At 40.0% G+C, this 19,954-nt stretch overlaps 1 protein-coding gene across 1 annotated transcript in view; it reads left to right on the top strand.

Annotated features, from left to right (window-relative positions):
* WWTR1 (WW domain containing transcription regulator 1) overlaps positions 1-19,954 on the top strand; it is a 129,381-nt gene that overhangs the window by 78,583 nt on the left and 30,844 nt on the right. The window lies entirely within an intron of this gene.

The following is a 19,954-nucleotide window of genomic DNA, read 5'->3' as shown; positions in this document are numbered from 1 at the left end:
AAACTTTCCCAAGTCCCAGCTGTGGGCTAGTAGAGCCGGAGTTGGAACTGAGGTTGGGGAATGCATTCAAACCTTACATAATCTGCGGGTGGCTTCTCCCCACACCTGCCCTAGGATAGGACGGCTCATATTTCACTTCATTTTGAATAAGTGTGATTTTAAACTTGAGATTAGTTTCTGCTAATTGCCTTTACTTCAAAAGAAATACAATTCTGCCCACTGGAGAGAGTCAGATGTGAATGAATGCACTCCTGCAGCAGAACCAATCAGCTTTTGTTGTTAGTCATTCTCTCCCACCTCCAAAGGCTAAAAATAAGAGGGCCAATTTTGAAGTTTTTAAAAAAATAGTGCCATTTTCAGGTAATGTTTCCATTTAAGATCAGATATCCAGATACTGCTTTATACACAGAACAGAATTTTAGAGAATGAAAAGAATCTCCTGTTGGATTTTCAGGAATGAACAGGATAAAAATGGAAGCAGTTTCCTGGACACCCTTCCTTTATAACTGTGGCTTAGCCATGGTGAGTATGGACTCAAAGAGACCTGAGTCAGTATATTCAAGTAAATATATTGTCCCTTCTTCCAGGAAGTCTGGATCTACCATTTGAAAGCTTGCAGATGTAAAATATATACAAAAAGCAAACGACTCAGAACAACCTCTGTTGTGTTTCGTATCTAAAGGGTAGATCAAGGAAAACGGTGCCAGTGCTTCTACGAGCAGTGGTAAACCAAAGCTTTCCGTGAGTCACTTGTCCCCAGTATATAAGAGCTCAAGTAGAAAGCAGATGTGAGTGTAGCAAAGAAACCACAAATTAGGTAGCATTAGATGAGTTTCAGGGTTTCTTTAGCCATTTAATTTTTATTAAAAGTTCTAAAAGCTGATTATTAAATTATTAATGTTAACTTTATAATCGATTATAATTGGAAAAGATCTTTCATGGACCTGGTTAAAAAAATTCAGACACTTTTTTCAAAGGGGTGTTCAAAAAGTAAGTCTTCCTCTGATACCCATGCCTCAGTCCCTTGTATGTTGCCTGGAGTCAATCAGTGTTTCCAGTTACGTGTATGTTTCTTCACATAAATGCTAGCACATTATACCCACTGTTCTGCACCTTGCCTTTTTTTTGTGTGTGCTCATAATATCTTTATTTATTTATTTATTAACATCTTTATTGGAGTATAATTGCTTTACAATAGTGTGTTAGTTTCTGCTGTATAACAAAGTGAATCAGCTATATGTATACATATATCCCCATATCCCCTCCCTCTTGCGTCTCCCTCCCATCCTGCACCTTGCTTTTTTCTACTTCTATATCCGTATACACAAAGCTCCCTCATTTTTTTTTTAAATTGCCCAGTAGTCCAACATGTTGATATGCTATAATTATTTAACTAGCCTCCATCTGATGGGTATTTGGGTTTAGTGTGTTGTTAGTGCACCCAGTATTGGAGTGAAGATCCTTGTTTGTGCTCTTTCATGTACTTTCCTTAATTTTACAAAATTGCACAACGAGTAGGAAGTGGACTAAATTAGAAGGACCTTGAATGCTAAAAACTTAATACTGAAGGCACATGTGAGTCTGCCCTCCCCCCATCCCCCCACGCACTAAAAGCCCAATTGCTGGTAAAGTTTATCTAAAGAAATTGTAATCTGAATGTCTGAAACAAGTTTACCTGTGGCTGAATAAAATACCTTTTTCCAGATTTCTAATAAATCGGGGCAGTAAATTTCTCAAGACACATTCTGGGGTTTTTCCAATAATATTTGAATATTTGCCCATTACAAAATGCGTTGCCAGCCTCTCAAGAATCACAGATGTGTCCCAAGTTTGGAAATATAACAGGGAATGCAAAGTAAGCTTCAAAGACTGGGGGTAATTTAGAGAGTCACAATATGGTCCTAATACTAAATGATTTACTCAGAGTATTTTGTTTTAAGCTATAGCTCTGCCTGTAGTTTATACCCTTTATTATCAACCTTTAAAAATAGAAAGAGCAGATCTTTCTACTGTTTTTTTTTTTTTTGAGGTTTAGTATGTGGTATTTTATTTTCATTATTTTAGAAATAATAGGTGTACATCTGTGTTTACATATATTATACCTACGTCATACATTAGCATATATATGTAAACATATATATAAAGTCAATATTTGGAATATGATTCAAAACTTCTATGTCGGTTTTACATCAACTGCATTTTTTTTCTTTTTACCTTTTAACCAGAGAAGATCCTCCTCCTCCTCCTACTTCTTCTTAAATCTAGAATTTTGGTCTTTTCAATGGCATACATCTGACAAATAAGTGAACTTAAGTGATGTGTCCCCTTCACTGATAGGTATTTATGTACAAGTGAAAATGATGTCAAAATGCAATGAACATTACTGTCAGGTGGTAGAATTAGTAATAAGCTAATTTTATGTATTTCTGGAACTATGATATAATCAGTGACATAGCAAAACACATTCAGCAATAAATCTCCTTATATTGTGATTCCGTGTTTTTCTGTGTGTTAGTGATGGACTTGGGAGTCAGACTGTCAGACTTTGAATCTCAGCTCTACCTATTGGTGACTCTGTTAAGTCACTTAATTGTGCCTCAGTTTCTCCATATGTAAAATGAGGATTATATTTATAGTGTGAGGAGGTTGTATGAGATTATAAGTAAAGTGCATAGATCCATGCCTGGCACGTAATGAAATGTTATATCATCATTGTTCTTTGTGGAAAGAAAAGTTTTTTGTTTTATTTAACTATAGAATGTTAGATTTGAAGACAATTTCATTGTTCATCTTAAAAGCTCTCAAAAAAATATTTATTTTAGGCTGGTTAGTGTGCAAAGCGCTTTAAATTAGGAGCTCTGTATTTTTTACTTTCAGTGAGGATAGCGCCCCCTGGTGGAATTGTTTCAGTCCTCCCCCCCCCCGCCCCCGTCCCCCCAAAGAAACTTCTTGTCAGTGGATATCTTATTTTTTCAGTAGATCTATTCCTGAAATGTGGGTTGCAAGGCAACCCATATTTTAATTGGGAGAGTAGAGATCCATCACTCAAAGTCATCCTGGAGTGAGTGACTTTGTGAAAGTCATTTTGTGAGTGACTTTGTGAGCATACTTTTGTCAGGCTGCCTCAGAATCCAGTGAAAAGGCATCTCTCTCTTGGCAGGATGGCAGATTGGTTGTGTATCTAAACTCACTCTCTTTTCAAATGCTGAAGTAAAACGAAACAGACTCTCAAGGGGTTATTTCAAATAGCCCTCTCCAGCTTGGTCTAATTTTTAACTGAAATGTTTGTTTTTGTATTTACCAAATCACGTTGTCTGTCAGGTTTTATCCAATTTGATTCTGTTTGAGCAGAGTGGTCCCCTTTGCGTCTGAGTCCCCAGAGATACCCAGTGAATGGAAGAAGAAAGGAAGGTTTTGGAGAACTTTAGATAGTGAAGAGGAGAGATTACCACTGGGTGGAGGCCATATCACTTGGGGGCTGACAACTTGTTTGAAATCCTCACTTTTCTGTAACACAGTGAAGGGGGAAAACTACTGTATGTTTGAAAGTTGATTTTTTTCATGACACAAACCAGGTAGGATCTCATATCTTTTAAGTGGGTTGTTGGTATGATTAATTACTTTTAATAGCCACTAAATTTTATTGAAGGAGGGGAAAAAATGAAACAGAAAAAAAAAAGGACTCTACACAGGCCATATTATAATATATAAAACAATGGGCTTGGGGCAAATGGAACCTGCTAAGGAAATCAGTTAGGTTGTTAAGGTGGTAATGGGGGTGGTGTGGCGGGCAGGGACCTCTTTGTATAGTGGTTAATGGGAAGACTTGGAGTCAGAACTGAGTTTCTCTTGGGTTAGACATTTACTAGTACCTGGGTCTCATTTTCCTTATCTGTAATATGGTGATAATGATAGTCTCTTCCCCATAAAAGTTTTGGGTATTTAGGTATTCCATGCCTTGGTACCTGGCATAGAGAAAGCTCCCCAAGAAATATATTGTTATAACTATTATTATTATTATGGGCTGGTAGCCTGGCTTCTCCTCACTTTTCTGGCCTGTGTGTAGCCAGAGGAAAAGCCTGTGGTGTGTGCGATAGAAAGCCATCCTCTTCCTTCTCCCTCAGGAAAACCCAACCTCAGTTGCTGCAGCTTTGATCTTTTGGACACTTTTGCTTACACGTTGCGAAAATAATCTTGAACCCCAGGCAGCGACTGTGAGAAGCTGAAGAGGCCCACGCTCGAGCCCGGGCTCGTTCATGAGCAGAGAGAGTTTGTGAAGAACCGGTTCACTTCGAGCTCCACATGGAGAACCTTCTCCCTCTGCAAGTGCGATGGTGTCAATGTCTTCCTGTTTCTCAGCACACATGGACTGAAGTCGTACAGTGACTTAAAATCTCCCCATATTTTAAAATGTCTTTGCAGAGAGAAAGTGACAGGCAGTTTTGCCTTTCTGGTGATAATCCTAGTGATCGTCAACCATGGTGTGCTGGCCTCCTGTCACACATGAATGGACCTCCTTGTTGGAAGGAGGCCCTGACCTGGGGTGCCAGTATCCTCCCAGACAGGACAGGAAAAATAAAGACTGTATAACAACTTCACCAGACTGCCAGCCCCAGCCAGTTCAGAAACCGCTGGTAAAGGGCAGCCAGGGTGTATTTTTAATGCTATAGGAATTTTTTAAATATCACACACTCACACACACACGCTCCCCCTTTGAAAATGTGCCATCCACCAGGCCAGAGTCTGTCCTCCAGGTCTATCTTGATCTGTATTTCAAATTATAAACACATGTGTGGTTTTCTTGCTTGCTTGCTTGCTTTTTTTTTTTTGCAGGGTATGCTTTTCAAGACAAGATGGAAAATCTAGTCTCTGCTCAGTTTGCAAAGTTGGCTCCTTTGTCCCTCTAGGAAGTGTACAAAGGCGCTTGAAGACATTTTATCAAAAGCAAGTAAAATAGCTAAGGGACACCGCAGCCTAGTGTTGCTGAAAGCATGTAAAGAGGTATCCTGAAAGTCTGCTGAAAGTTAGATCTGTACGTAGGCTATCTTATTTTTGTCTTTTTCCAGTAGTTTTCTTCTAATCAAATTTATGTAGTGAGTTTATGGCAGACACATCTGGCTACTGTGATTTTTCCAGCTCTGATGTTCTCACTACTTTTTGAACTTTGAGGTTTCCGCAGCATGAATTAGCCTAACGCACACAAGCTCATACACACACAAACCCAAAGACAAACTGAAAAACCTCCACGCTTATGGGGGAGGGTGGCGGTGATGGGGCGCTGGTGAGAGTGCTGTGGTGGGAAGTGGGTCTTTACGGAAGGGAAGGAAGACTGGTGAGCACAGGGAGAGGGGAAGCGGTTCTGGTTACAATGTTTATTTGTTTTTTCTTGATGAAAAAAAGAGAGAGCAGTTTTCTAAATGCCGTAGAAAATCAATATTATTTTCTTAGAGAGATTTGGAGGAATCCATCAATTGTCAGAATTTAGTCTGTCGGCATTATTGAAGACCACTCTTCGGTGTTTCCTAAAGGAGATTCATTACAGTTCCTTCCTTTTAAGGCTTTTAAAGATTATGTGAAATGGGGGCCAAACACAAATAATTAAGTCAACTGATTCAATTCTTGCGCAATAAAGTGGGATGTAATAGTCGATAAAGAAGTGAACCTTGTGTTTTCTTGAATCCCTCATCTATATCAGTGTTCGTTCATCTGCATATGCATTAAGATTACGTGATGAAGACTTATAGATTTTATTACACAAAATTTAGAAATTTAGGTAGCAAATCTCCTCTTTGATAAGAAGTCTTAAGAGCCATGAAAAATGTTTGATGCCAAAATTTTCCTGAGAAAATATCCCCCAAGATAAAATTTCCAAGTGGTTGCTAGATGAACACTTTGGAAAACTGTACACAAAGATGCTCCCCCCCATTAAATGCCTGCAATATGAAAATAAATATATTTGTAACTATTAATAGTTATAGGACTATATGACACGTGGAAAACTTTATTATATCAGTCTGATTTGATAAAGCAGGCAAAATTGTTTATACTATGATTATAATTTTGTTTTTTAAAAAAGACTTTGTTTAGATTTTCTTTTCCCACAAGACGATGCTCTCCACCTGTGTATTTCTAGCCCATGGCCAAGTGCATTATGCACCACAGGTGCACCACTTAGTAGAATGAATGTGTTGAGTAAATCAATTATGTATTTTTAGATGTTCATAGTGATTATAGTAAGGCTTTTGAATTGGGGGTGCTCCCCTTAATTTTCTCTGTAATATGGTGGTATTTTTATAATAGCCAAAAGAAAAAAAAAAAAGGAGAACCATTTGGTTGGTGCCTTGAGCTTTTTATGGTGGGAGAAGAGGATGGGGTGTAGGGAAGAAGGCCCCAGGCCCCGTGTGCAATAGAGACAGAACCATGAATCGTCAGGCTTCTGCAGCCGAGTCTACCTGTGGCAAACAAGTCATTCCCTGGTCTCTAAGATCCGTGTTTCTTCAAGTGGAGGCCCAGGTCTAGCACGGGTCGGATTCCTTGGGCCATTTGTTACACATACATCTTCAGAGTCCAGTAGGAGCCTGATTGCTCCCCAAAGAACAGTCATGGGCAGCTGCTGGGAGAAATACTGCCTGGACCCCACCCCTGCGAAGTCCTGTCTCAGACCATGTAGGGTGGAGTCTAGGAATGGGCGCTGTTTTCAAGTGCTCAGATACCTCTGGTCACCAGCCAAGTGCAGGAACAGCCACGGAACCCTGTGCCTTAGCACAGAGATTGGAAACTGCCGTCAGAACAACTGGCAAAAACGCATTCAGAGATCCAGTCTTTAACTTGAGTTACCTGAAAAGAACGCCGAGTGTGCTCACCAACTTCTTTTTTTTTAATTGAGGTGTAGTTGATGTATAATATTGTCTAAGTTTCAGGTGTACAACATAGTTATTCACAATTTTTAAAGATTATACTCCATTTATAGTTATTTTTAAATATTGGCTCTATTCCCTGTGTTGTACAGTACATCTTTGTTGCTTATATATTGTATACATAGTCGTTTGTACCTTTTAATCCCCTACCCCTATCTTGCCCCACCTGCTTCCCTCTCCCCACTGTTTGTTCTCTGTATCTGTGAGTCCTGTTTCTGTTTTGTTATATACATTCATTTGTTTTATTTTGTAGATTCCACGTATAAGTGATAACATATAATATTTACCTTTCTCTGTCTGACTTATTTCACCAACTTTTAACTGTGATTTTTGCCTGAAATAGACATTTATGGTGACATTGGCATTTGTCACTTTGGCACTTCGTGTCATTGCACACATGAGCTTTGAGTATGTGAATGCTGAAGCCACTTTCCAGAGAGTTCTGACCCCAGTCATACCAAGTAAACTTCAAAAACTAGGGGAGACGTTGCAGTTTGGCATCTAGATTTTTGAAGTGTATTGTCTAAATTCATAGGGTCAGTGTATAAGCCTTTGCTAGCTGAGAGCTGACCAAAGAGTCAGGCCTCTGCAAGCTTAAAGCCCTGAAAAGTTCTGGAGGGGCACCCCATACCCCAGAGAAGCACAGAGTCTCTTAGGAAAGAGGTAAAGGCCAGGTCAAGCTTTTCCTTAGTCCCTTCTTTGTGGGCACGACCTTCATTTACTTATTTATTTTTAATGGAGTCTGATCTCTTCACTAAGCTGTGGGCCTCTGTTTCGAGAGTTTTAAAAATAATTGGGACAGTTTTAGTACTATCTGCTTGGCTGACTTCCAGTAGTTTGTCCCCAGGAACTTCCTTGCTGTGGAGAATGTTGCCCAGTTACAGTTTTAGGCAGAGGGATTCTGGGATGGTTTGTCATTCGGCCACTTGTTCCAAATTGATAAGTGTTGAGTGACATTTGGACACTTTTCTTTGATCTCCTCTTTGGGGCTTCTGGTGATGTTGTCCCCACCTGATCATCACCTCCCCCACCCTGTATCAACTGCAAGATTGATTTCTTCTTCCTTTCTGGAAGTCTAAATTTATTCCCGGGGTGTTTTGCAGTTGCTGGTGGTCAGGAACAGCTGTTCTGCCACGCTTGACTCTGGATAATTCTCTGTGATGAAGTCAGCAAAATAATACCATAAGAGAAGCCAGGAAAACAAAAGCCTTCATGGTCCTTTCTCATTAAGTGCACTGAAGAGAGGAAGATCAGCCATCTCCCTGGTTTAAAAAAAAAAAAAAATGCAGGAAAAATTAAGATTCTAAAACATATTTGAGGCAGCAAGATTCAAGAATGTTATTTTCCTCCCATGTTATATAATTACTACTTGGTCATTGTAGACAATACTGATCAGCAAAAAATGAGAAGATAAAAAACACTGTAATCTGACCATTCAAAATCACACTAACATTGTCTCATATTTGTCTTTTTTCAATACAAATGTAAACAAAGGAGGTTGGAGAATCCTCTACGTTCTTTTTTGTAGCCTGCTTTTTTCACTTAATGTATCATCAGCATCTTTCTGTTTCAACAGATATTTTTTGATTAGCTGTTTTTATTGGAAAAGTAACACAAACATGGTGAAATATTCAAACAGTTCTAAAGAGCATTCAAGAGAAGTAAGTCTCCTTCACACCAGGACCCCCCGCCCTTCTCTCCTCCCCAGGGAAACCACTACTACCAGCTTCCTCAGTACAGTCTTCCCTCTTCCCCCAGTAACCACGGGGGATTGGTTCCAGGACCCCCACTATACCAAAAACCAAGGATGCTCAAGTCCCTTGCATAAAATGGCGCAGTGCAGTCCGCCGTCCGTATCCGTGGTTCCGCATCTGCAGATTCAATTTCTATCCACAGTTGGCTGCATCCGTGGATGCGGAACCCGCAGATACAGAGGGCCATCTGTATTCCAGAAATACTCTACATACGTATGTGTGGTTGGATGTATGTGCCTTTTTAAAACTTAACATATCTTAGAGAGCTTCCTACATTAGCACTTACAGATATATTTATTCTTTTTTAGGAGTAAATAATATTCCATTCTACTGATGAACCATAATTATTCAACCGGTCCCCTAGGCTGGATATTTAGGTTCTTTGCTGATTGTTTGCTATTATTAAACAATGCCACAATGTGCGTTCCTGTATGTAAATCCTTGTGCCGTATGCTGTTTATGTATAGGATAGTTTTGCAGAGGTGGAATTCCTGGGTCAAAGGTTATGTGCATTTAAAGTTGTAATAGATGTTCCACTTCCCTCCAAAAACGTTACACCAATTTACACGCCTGCCAACAGTGTATTAAAGTGTTTCTTTCTCCCTACTCTGGCCAATAATGTTCATTATCAAACATTTTAGTCTTTATAATTCTGATAGGTACAAACTAGATTCTCATTGTTTAGTTTATACATGTATTTAAGTTATGAATGGACTTGGACATATTTCTTTCTATACACCACCACATCATGTTAATGACTGTACAATATGCCATTGTGTGACTCTACCATAATTTATTTAACCAGTTCTTTTATTGAGGGACATATAGATTAGTTCTATTTTTTATTATTATAAATGATATTGCAGTAAATATTCTTGTACGTAAATTTTTGTGCCTTCCTTAATTTCCTCATTTTTTCCAGTTTCTTTGGAATGTTAATTTGTTAGGAAAGTATGAGAATTCCTTTAAAAAAAATACAGTTTTGACCTGGTTTATTTTCATCGAACTAAGTAAGTAATTGTCTGCAGGTCCACTGTGTGTGTTGGGGAGGATTTGTTTGGGCTGCTACTTTCTTTTACAAAAAATGATTTAAGGTTGCCACAAAAAGTGTATTTTTAGCCAGGCACCTAGCTTTCCCACTAGCTCTGGTTTTCAGCTTGCATATCCATATGTTTTTGACTAAGCCATAAATGGAAGTTTCATTTGAAGTTTGCTTCCCAGTACATGTCATGCATTTCATTCCATATTATTTTCGTCCTTTTCCTTTCCAGTATTATATTTCTCAGGCACCAGTGAAGAGTGAGTTTTCAGTTTTGCCAAGAGTTAAATATTTGCAGAGATGGAAAAAACAATAAAGTAAAAAAAAAAGAAAAATTAATGTGGCTGATTTAGTCCTGGCTCACAAGACTTTCATATAGCTGCTTCAAAGCTTACATTTTAAATATCCAGAAAAATATTCTATTTTCACTCTTATCAATTGCCATAATGCCTGAATTAATTAGAATGGAACTATCATTTCTCCCCAAATGGAATTGGATCATCCCATCCTAGCAAAATGAATGCTCAGGGCAGCTGCAAATGGAAGTTCCTTCTCCAGCCTCCACTCTGCCCTTCTTAGCTTGTCCAGTTTTCCTTTTATCGAGAAGGCCAACATGGAACAGTTTCTTCACCTCTGATCCTGGGAAGTAAGGGCCTTTCATCCCAGGGCCTCAAGCTTTATAGTCAACTAACTCTTGGAGCCCAGGTTCTACCCAAGAAAACTTGTAATTCTTTAGTTCAGTGTCTTGTTGTTAGGTACAGTTTTCCAGAGCTGTTTCTTCTGAAAGACCAGTCCTGTAGGGCACCTCTTTGTCCTGTCTTTCCAGGCTCTCTATTTTTTTAAAAATGAGATTTTTTTTCTCTTTTAAAAAAAATTGAGATGTAATTGACATAAACATTATATTAGTTTCAAGTGTACAGCACAGTGATTTGATATGTGTATATGTTGTGCAGTAGTCATGACAATAAATCCTTTTTTTCTTTTTTGGCCATGTCACATGGCATGTGAGATCTTAGTTCCCCCACCAGGGATTGAACCCGCACCCCTTGCATTGGAAGCATGGAGTCTTAACCACTGGACCGCCAGGGAGGTCCCGCGACAGTAAATCTAATTAACATCCATCACCACACATAGTTTTTTCTTTTTCTTGTGATGTGTCGACTGAAAAAAAAATCGCACAACCTAAAAGCTGAGAATTATGTTTTATTTGGGGACCTTACTGAGGACTATAGCCCAGGAGACAGCCCCTCAGATAGCTCTGAGGCGCTCTTCTGAAGAGGTAAGGGAGGAGCCGTGATATATAGGAGTTTCTGCTGCAAAAAAAAAAAAAAATAGTCACACATCAAAAGATTACTACTAATCACAAAAAACAGACATCTCAAGTTAATGATTTTAGTGCTTTTCTGTGTATGGGAAGATGCCAGAGTCTGGACTCATTGAAATTATTCCTTTGATTTACATGTTGATTATCTAGGGCCAGCATCCTTTTTTTCTCCATCCTGAGTGCTCCTCAGGTTGGCTGCTGGCTTGATGGCAGGCACCACTCTTTGTTTACTGAAACGGCAGCCAAAAGTTTTTTTGTCCACAAATAACAGTTGGGGTCGGGGATGGAGGTGGCGAGGCTGGGAGGAATGGTGAGTGTGAGGTATCAGGATCGTGTAGCACCTGTTACAATTAGGGTTCTCTCCCTCCAAACCCCAGTCAGTTCTCAAAACCACTGAGCAGTAGTAGTTTCCCTGAAGAGAAATAACATCACAGCACAATGGCCCGTATACCACACGGTTTGTCTGGACTCTGCCAGGCTGAGAATTTTCAACCTCCAGGGAGTTTAGGGTGTGTTTAGGGGAAGTTTTTTCTTTGCTGTAATATGTCACCTTTTATTTTGAAATAATCTAAAACTTACAGAAGAGTTTCAAATATAGTACAAGGAACTCCCACATACCCTTTGCCCAGATTTGCCTTTGTTAATTGTTTATGATTTGCCTCATTTGCTTATCTCTCTTTTTCCGTATGAAGATGTATTATATATATATATATATATTTTTTTTTTTCTGAACTCTTCAGGACTAAGTTGGAGATGTTATGCCCTTTTCCCCATAAATACTTCAGATCATATTTTCTAAAAAGGTGTGTTCTTACTTAAGCACAGTACAGGAAGACCTCATATTAACTGGGCTTCACTTTTGTGCTTCACAGATACTGCATTTTTTACAAATTGAAGGTTTGTGGCAACCTTGCATCACACAAATCTATCAACACCATTTTCCCAGCAGCATTTGTTCACTCAGTGTCTCTGTGTCACATTTTGGTAATTCTTGCAATATTTCAAACATTTTCATTATTATTATATTTGTTATCGTGATCTGTGATCAGTGTACTTTGATTACTAATGCAAAAAGATTGACTCACTAAAGGCTCAGATGAGGGTTAGCATTTTTTAACAATAAAGTACCTTTTAATTAAGGTATGTACTTTTTTTAGACATAATGCCATTGCATTATATATATTGTCTATGTGTGTGTGTATATATGTATATATATATAATAAACTTAATAGACTACAGTATAGTATAAGCATAACTTTTATATGCACTGTGAAACCAAAAAATTTGTATGCCTTGCTTTTGTGCAGCGGTCTGGAACTGAACCCTCAATATCTCTGAGGTATGCCTGTATGGTATGAAAATCACGAAATTTAACATTGGTACAATACTGTTGTCTAATCCACAGTCGATATTTGAGATTTCATTTGCCACAATAATGTCCTTTTTTCCCCCCTAAATATGTATTTATTTATTTATTTGGTTGCATCAGGTCTTAGTTGCGACAGGTGGGCTCCTTAGTTGCGGCTCACTGGCTCCTTAGTTGTGGCATGCATGTGGGATCTAGTTCCCAGACCAGGGATTGAACCCAGGCCCCCTGCATTGGGAGCGCGGAGTCTTAACCACTGCGCCACCAGGAAAGTCCCTACAGTAATGTCCTTTATGGCCTTTTTGGTTTCTGGTCCAGGATCTATTGAAGGTCATGCATTGCATTTAACTGTCCTGTCTCCTTAATCTCTTTTTACCTAGAATGATTCCTCAGCCCTCGTGTTTCTGGACCTTGACATTTTTGAAGAGTATGGGCCAGTTATTTTGAAGATTGATTTTAATTTGGCTTTGTCTGGTGCTTCCTCCTGGTTTAGATTTAGGTTATACGTTTTGGGCAGGAGTACCACAGAAGTGATGTTGTATTCTTCTCCCTGCATCCTGTCAGGAGGCATGTGATGTCAGTTTGTCCCAGAATGGGTGATATGGGAGGAGTTTCTTGGGTCAGCTGGCTCCTCTCATGAGTGTGTCCCATAAAGACAGTGCAATAAGAGGAAAAACTTTCTGGTCCACCAGGACTCTGTAAGATGTGGCCTCAGGTCATGTAAACTCTTTTCCTTCCTCTGGATGATGCGCAAATGCCATATCTAGCATGTTTACTTAGGCTTCACAGAACACCATTTAATTCATAAATAATACTATATTGGTGTAGAAACAGACTCCCAGACTTAGAGAACGAACTTATGGTTACCAGGGGGGCAGGGTAGGGGGAGGGATAGATTAGGAGTTTGGGATTGACACACTGCTGTATTTTAAATGGATAATCAATCAGGACCTACTGTATAGCACAGGGAACTCTGCTCAATATTATGTAACAACCCAAATGGGAAAAGAATTTGGAAAAGAATAGATACATGTATATGTATAACTGACTCACTTTGCTGTACACCCGAAACTAATACGACATTGTTAATCAACTATACTCCAATATAAAATTTAAAAAATGCTATATTGGTGTAGCTGTATATACAGAGATAGAGTTTTGAAATGAAACTGTGATGCTTCCATCCATTGATTCTACTCTTGCCTCTTCCAACACACTTAATTCAGAAGTGTACATATAGGGACTTCCCTGGTGGACCAGCGGTTAAGACTCTGCGCTTCCAATGCAGGGGGTGCGGGTTTGATCCCTGGTTGGGGAACTAAGATCCCACATGCCGCGTGGTGTGGCCAAAAAAAAAAAAAAAAGTATACATATAAATAATTGACTTAAGTTGGGATAGAAGACAGTGGCTGAGAAAATAATAAAGCCAGGGAGAAAAATGCATGCTGCAGGCCTTGTGTGGTTGCTAGAGGTGCCTGCAGTTTTGATTCTGAGACTTGGGGGGCTCGTGCTCGGAGGACGAGATACGTTCAGTTACAGGAGTCAAAGCATCCATCAGGGAAAGGCTCGCCTGGTGTGGAGGAGAAGCAAAGTTTTTCCAGGTATAGAGGCCGAAGAGGGAGTTCTGCTAATTCCCCATAAATGATCTAGACACTGCCATCTAGCAGTCCTCAAAAAGTCTCCCAACTGTGAACACCCGGAGTTCTAGAGAGAGGTTTTCTCTACCCTTCCTTGACCCTAGGTGGTGGCATCATCTCAGAGAACCAGCCAGGAACGGCTGCAGACCACAAGGCTACCCCGCGTACCTATTTGGACTCAGACATACAATTTAGAAAATCCAGATTTGTAGCTTTTTGTTGTTGGTGTGTGTTTTGTTTTGTTTCCGTTTTTAAGAACAGGGCCCCCTTGGCACACCCTGACAAATGAAATTTAGAGGCGTAGGTTTTTGTTTTGTTTGGCTTGGGACGGGAATCTCCTTTTGAAAGTGTTTAAGAGCAGAGCTGCTTTGGTTTCTACCTCTCCTTACCTCCACCGCAGAACTTATTCTTTTCTTGCCCAAAGATGACTCTGAACTACCTCACAGGGCTGAGAGAAAACAACCCAGAGACACAGATCCCTAACTTCTCCATCTGTTGATTTCTTCAGAATTTTTTATTTCAGCATGGTGTATGAAGTACTCTGGCAGTTTCACGTGTAGTTCGAGCAGTAGCCCGAAGGAGATTTCTATCACTTTGGAACAGAGGCTAACCGCAGTGCCTACCACAGCCACGATGCCCCCTAGGCCCCGGCCCCTCAGCCACGTGGGTTAACCCTGTTTTGCTCAAGTACTCCAAGCCTACAGGTCAGGCCCCTTCCCACCTCAGGACCTTTGCCCTTGTTCTCCCTCAGCCTAGTATGCCCCCCACCCTGATTTCTGCACTTCATCCAGATGTTTTTAGATCACACATTACCTCCTCAGGCACAGAAGGAATGCCTGTCTCAAATAGTTCTGCATTTGTTTGTTCAAAGCCCTTATCGTTAGAATTATACTGTATATTTGCTATTGTGTCTCCCCACTAGACCATAATCTCCTGAAGGGCCAGCGCCTTTCTGTCTTGTTCATCAGTATCTCTAGCACCTAGAAACAGGGCCTTGCACCTGCATGGGGCTCAGCAGATATTTGGTGAGTGAATATTTAAATGGAACTTGGAACACTGGAAAGAAAAAAATCATCCATAGGCTTATCATCCGAACACCACCACTATTAGTATTTTGATACATTTTCATTTCAAAGGTAATTAGCCTTTTGGGGGTCACTAGAAATCCTGTAAGATCTAGGAGTACATGCATATAAGCACAAAGTCCCAAAATTTGACAAATAATTTTAGCAGATTTCTTAATCCTGCTACCGCTGGTTAAATTCTTGTTTTGTTTTGGTTTTTTTCCTGAGTACTCATGGCTGGTTGCAAAACACCCGCCATCACCTCACTGTATTATTTCTGCTAATTTGATTGCTGAAGAATGGCTCTTTAATTTGCATTTCTATGATTCCTTGTGAAGCTGATAATTTTTCCATGTTTGATTAGTAAATACATGTTCTCTTTCATAAGTCGTTCAAATCCTTTGACTTATCTCTTGGAGTGTCTGTTGTATGAGCTCTTTTAATAATAAAGATGTTTACTAAAATGGCACGTAATAAAAAGAAAACAGATTAAGAACCAGCGGCCCACAATGGCAACTTCTCGCTTCTTGTGGAACGCAGCTGTGGATTCATTTTCTGTTACTGAGCTTGGGTTGCCACACTTTGCACCTGGAGTAGTTTTAAAATCATTCAGGAAAGCTAACCAATAAAAAGCTACAATAAACCCTCTCCTGACTAATGAAAATAAATGCGTGAATCAGAGTTTCCATTTCCTGCTGGGATAAAAGTATACCTATTGTCTGAAGATAATAAAACAAGAAAAGTTTTGGTTTTGCCGCTGTTGCCAGGCCATGGAATTAAATTCAAAGACACAAAGATAACTTTGTGAAGCAGCACAGTGAAGCACCCAATTTCCTCATTTTTCCGAGTTAGGTCATTATTTGCCTAAATTCACTGCCTTCATAGATGTGCTTCCTGCCAGGCCACTTTTGATAAATCTTGAGATATCCCAGAAATCAGATGGAATCTGAGTAGCACGTTTGGGTGCTGCTTTAGGTAGAAGAAATATGGTTTCTTTACAGCAAAAGGACCCAGATAAATGAACATGCCAGAAAGATGTGATTTTTTTTTTTTTTCTAGCTTGTCCTGGATCTGTCAAAACCACGAAAACTGATGTTGAAATCCTTTAAATGCCAATAAAATATACATTGTAGATGATGCATTTGCTAGGAAAACATAAAAACCTACATTACAGGCATTTCCATCTTTACACCTAAGAGAGCAGAGTTACCTGAATACTTGCACCCTGGTTTGTTGACTAGATTACTGTTTGGATGGGCAGACAGGATAGCAAGTAAGAAAATCGTTTGCTGGTGCTAAAAATTCAGGGTTTCTTGTGAAGTAAATGCAGCTTGGGTTACAAGTCTAAAACCAGACCAGCTGGGGGCATCTGGGAAACCGAAGGTCCACCTGTTCAGTTTTGGGGGCACTGGAAATGATTTTAAGGTTTGAAGCCGAGAAAGTGTGGCTGAATGCACAGGGATTCCAGAACTCTGTGCCTTATCAACTGAGCCAGCTGAGAAATTTCCTTATAGTTATTCTCACCCAGAATTGGAATAAAGGGCTCAGTGTGAAGTTGGGATAGTGCAGCTTCTTGGTTTAATACTTTACAGATTTTTGGAACCGAATGCACCCTGAAGTGAAAAGCTGCCTTTTTTTTTTTTTTTTTTTTTTTTTGCTGACCTTGTTGGATGGCTAATACTGTTTCTGGGAAATAAGAGAAACAAGCGACTCATTGTTGGCAGGAGCTGAGAGAGGCAAGAAGGGCGAGAGACGTGTCTGCAGCCCTTTTTCCCCCTTCATTGTATCGTGACTGAGTCCAGGCTGGACTGAGGCTGGGTTTTTCTTTTCTACCTCCATAGACATGTGTTTTCCATCAGACAGGGCTGCGTGACACCTGACATTGGCCAGTTCACATGAGTTAAGCCATGTACGGCCCATAAACAGAGAGGAAAAGACCCGCAGCTGCACCCAGACACTCTTGCTGCTGAAATATTTTTGAAGCTTGGTGTGGCTGGGTCTGCATATATGTCAGATACGATTTACACCTGTATGTTTTGGCTTCTATCTGTTGCACATCATTACTTCCCCAAAGCCACTGTGGCCAGAAGGGCTAGTATTGCCTGATGGTGACACCTCTTCTCCTTGAAACCTTCCTGAATTATGAAATGTAACTCTTCAAAGTTATCTGATTTTGTCTTTTTTAAATTTTTTTTTAAGGACTGAAGAAGAAAGCCCTATACCATTTTCTGTAAAACCAGATCACACAGGGTGTCATTGTAACATGTGATCCGTGTTGATTTCATCATTTTATAAGTAAATAAGTTAATTAAATTAGTCTGCATTAGACCTTTTCATGAAATAGGGAAAAGGAAACTCCTCTTAATCCTTGTCACCAAATTTAACTCAGTAAATATTTTTTGATTGCAGGACAGGGCAGTGCTTGGTGGTCAATGCAGCTGATGCCAGCCATGCATTCCAGCATATTCCCTGGGCTTCCTAGGTTTGTCACAGTCTATGCCTGTGATTTGTGCTGAGTCACTTAACCTTCCAAGTTTCTTCATTTCAAAAATGAGTGAATTGGCTTAAGTCAGTGGTTTTAAATTGTGTCCCAAGGCCCCATGCCAGGGTTTCAGGGGCATGTGAGCAGAAGCTAAGCTTAGTTAGTATTCAGTCTCCAAGAACTGTGTCTGTTCAATATATTTTAAAACTTTGTTTAATATTTTGACACAAGAGTTGGGAAACGCCTGTAGGGAAAGCACAGTGAAAGCCAGACCAAGAAAATTTAGAGAAGAGAGTCAAAAGGGCTGCCATTTAAGTGCTCACTGGCACCGGCACAGGCCCCAGGCGTGTTGTGAATGAGCCCCTGCACATGTTGGGTGTCTCTGCCTCATGTTATATATCAGGCTCTGGAGAAAGATCCTGCTGCTGAAAAAAAGAATTGAGAACCCTGGTCGAAATGGACTAAGCCCCTTCCAGCCTGAACTTCTATGGTGATGCTTCAAAGTAGGGTAAATACATGGCCCCAGCTGTGATGAGTGTGGTGGGGTTTGTAAACCACTAATGATAAAACAGAGCAAAATGCAATGGGTCCTGAACAGGGAACTATGTTCTGGAAGGAAAGAGAAGGCAGCAACAAAAGTCTAGTATTCATTAAATATTCACTTATAAGATTAGGGGAGTAATGATTAAAATGCATCCTCAAGAGAAAGAATTGTGTCTGTGTGTGTGGTGGGGAGGGATTTCCAGTTTATTCTGAGTTTTCTTCTTTATTATGTTTCTTTTAAATTAGAAAAAAGTCTATGCTGATCATCTTCTTACAAATGAACTGATATTTTACACCAATTTCTGACCCATAAACCCTGAAGTTTAGTTCAGGGAGAATGTATTTAGTGCCTACTGTATGCATCAGCAAGTCAGGTTTGAAATGCACTCAATTATTTTTGTTCTATGTTTATAAGGAAGATCCATATCATTGGGGTTGGTTCCAAGGGGCAGGGGAAGACTTGGCTCCTTCCTAGGTCTTATTTATAAAGAGCACAAATCCAGCCCCCAGGAAAGTGAGAGTTCAAATCACAGGAAGAAAACACTTCAGTGTTTCTTAAAAGAGCTTCTGTTCTGTGTGTATAGCCCAACCCAGAATCCAACAGGAAAGATGTCCTGACTTTCAGCCTTAACCAAGTGCATATTTACCAGTGATGCAATGCAATGTCATAAATAGTGCTTGATTTCCTTAAAAAGTTACAGAGTAAGTGCAGGAGTCATCTTCCCTCTCCAATTACCAAGTTGTATGGGTACAAAAGGACAGCCAGCTAGTTGTAACCCATGGAGGACACACTGAGAGCTAATCTGGGCAGCCTGACTGTCATTCTAAATATCCAATGGTTATTTCATACGGGCGCTGGTTCTCTTTGTAAGGAAACACATTAGCGTGGAAATAGGAAACTTGGGTTCTACTGCCATGAGTTAGCTCTGGGGACACGGACATTCACAGGCTTAGGGTGACCAACCATCCCGTTTGCCTGGGACTCTCCTGGATTTTAGCCCTGAAAGTCCTGTGTCCCAGGAAACCCGCTGGTCAAACTAGGGCAACTGGTCACTCACTGGGACAGACCCATTTCAGCACTTGTAGAGCAGGGACAGAGAATGGAGTGACCGTCAAGCTTCCAGTTAACAGTCCGTGATGCAGGAGAGCTTGTGTTGCCCTCTCATGGGCGTTTAGGTGTCTGGGATGTGTTTCTGATGCAATTTATACAAACGTATTAGCCCAAACGTCAAACTGAATTAAACACCTGGTCCAAACGGGAGGAGGAAGTTTCCCACATCCCAAATCAAGTGTATTACCCAAGATGTGTACAGTATTCGAATGTTGCATATTCATCTACTTTGAGGAAACTGCAACCAGGTTTTTACAACAAGTCAGCCTCTTCAAAGCTCTTCCCACACTCAAGGGATGACGTTAGAAGGGTTCTTTGGAATGCTTGATGTTTTATCATAGAAGCTTGTAAAAAAAAAAAGAAAGAAAGAAAGAAACCCCAAAACTAAACTAAAAGGTTGCTTTGAATATGTGGAACTGAAGTTCATTTAGCAAGATTCTGTTTACCACCCGTGAAAACTGAAGTACAAATTAAACCATCTTTGAGATTTTCTTGTTAAATCAACATTTGCTGATGGAGAATTTCAGCAGATATTCTGGCAGTCTCTCATAACCCTTGCTTTCCCTGCATTTTGTTTTGTTTTGTTTTTCTGTTACTTTGTATCTTGAACAACAGTGGGTAACTAGCAAAGGTTATTCCTCTTTGCCCTCCCCAGACTCACATGTGCATCAGGGAGAAGGATTTGAAGGGAGTAAAGTAATTTCTGTGTCTTTCTAG

Source organism: Balaenoptera acutorostrata, chromosome 4 (assembly GCF_949987535.1).
Source record: "Balaenoptera acutorostrata chromosome 4, mBalAcu1.1, whole genome shotgun sequence".
Classification (NCBI taxonomy): domain Eukaryota; kingdom Metazoa; phylum Chordata; class Mammalia; order Artiodactyla; family Balaenopteridae; genus Balaenoptera; species Balaenoptera acutorostrata.
The sequence above is the reverse complement of the archived record's forward strand: the minus strand, read 5'-3'. Positions and strand labels throughout refer to the sequence as shown.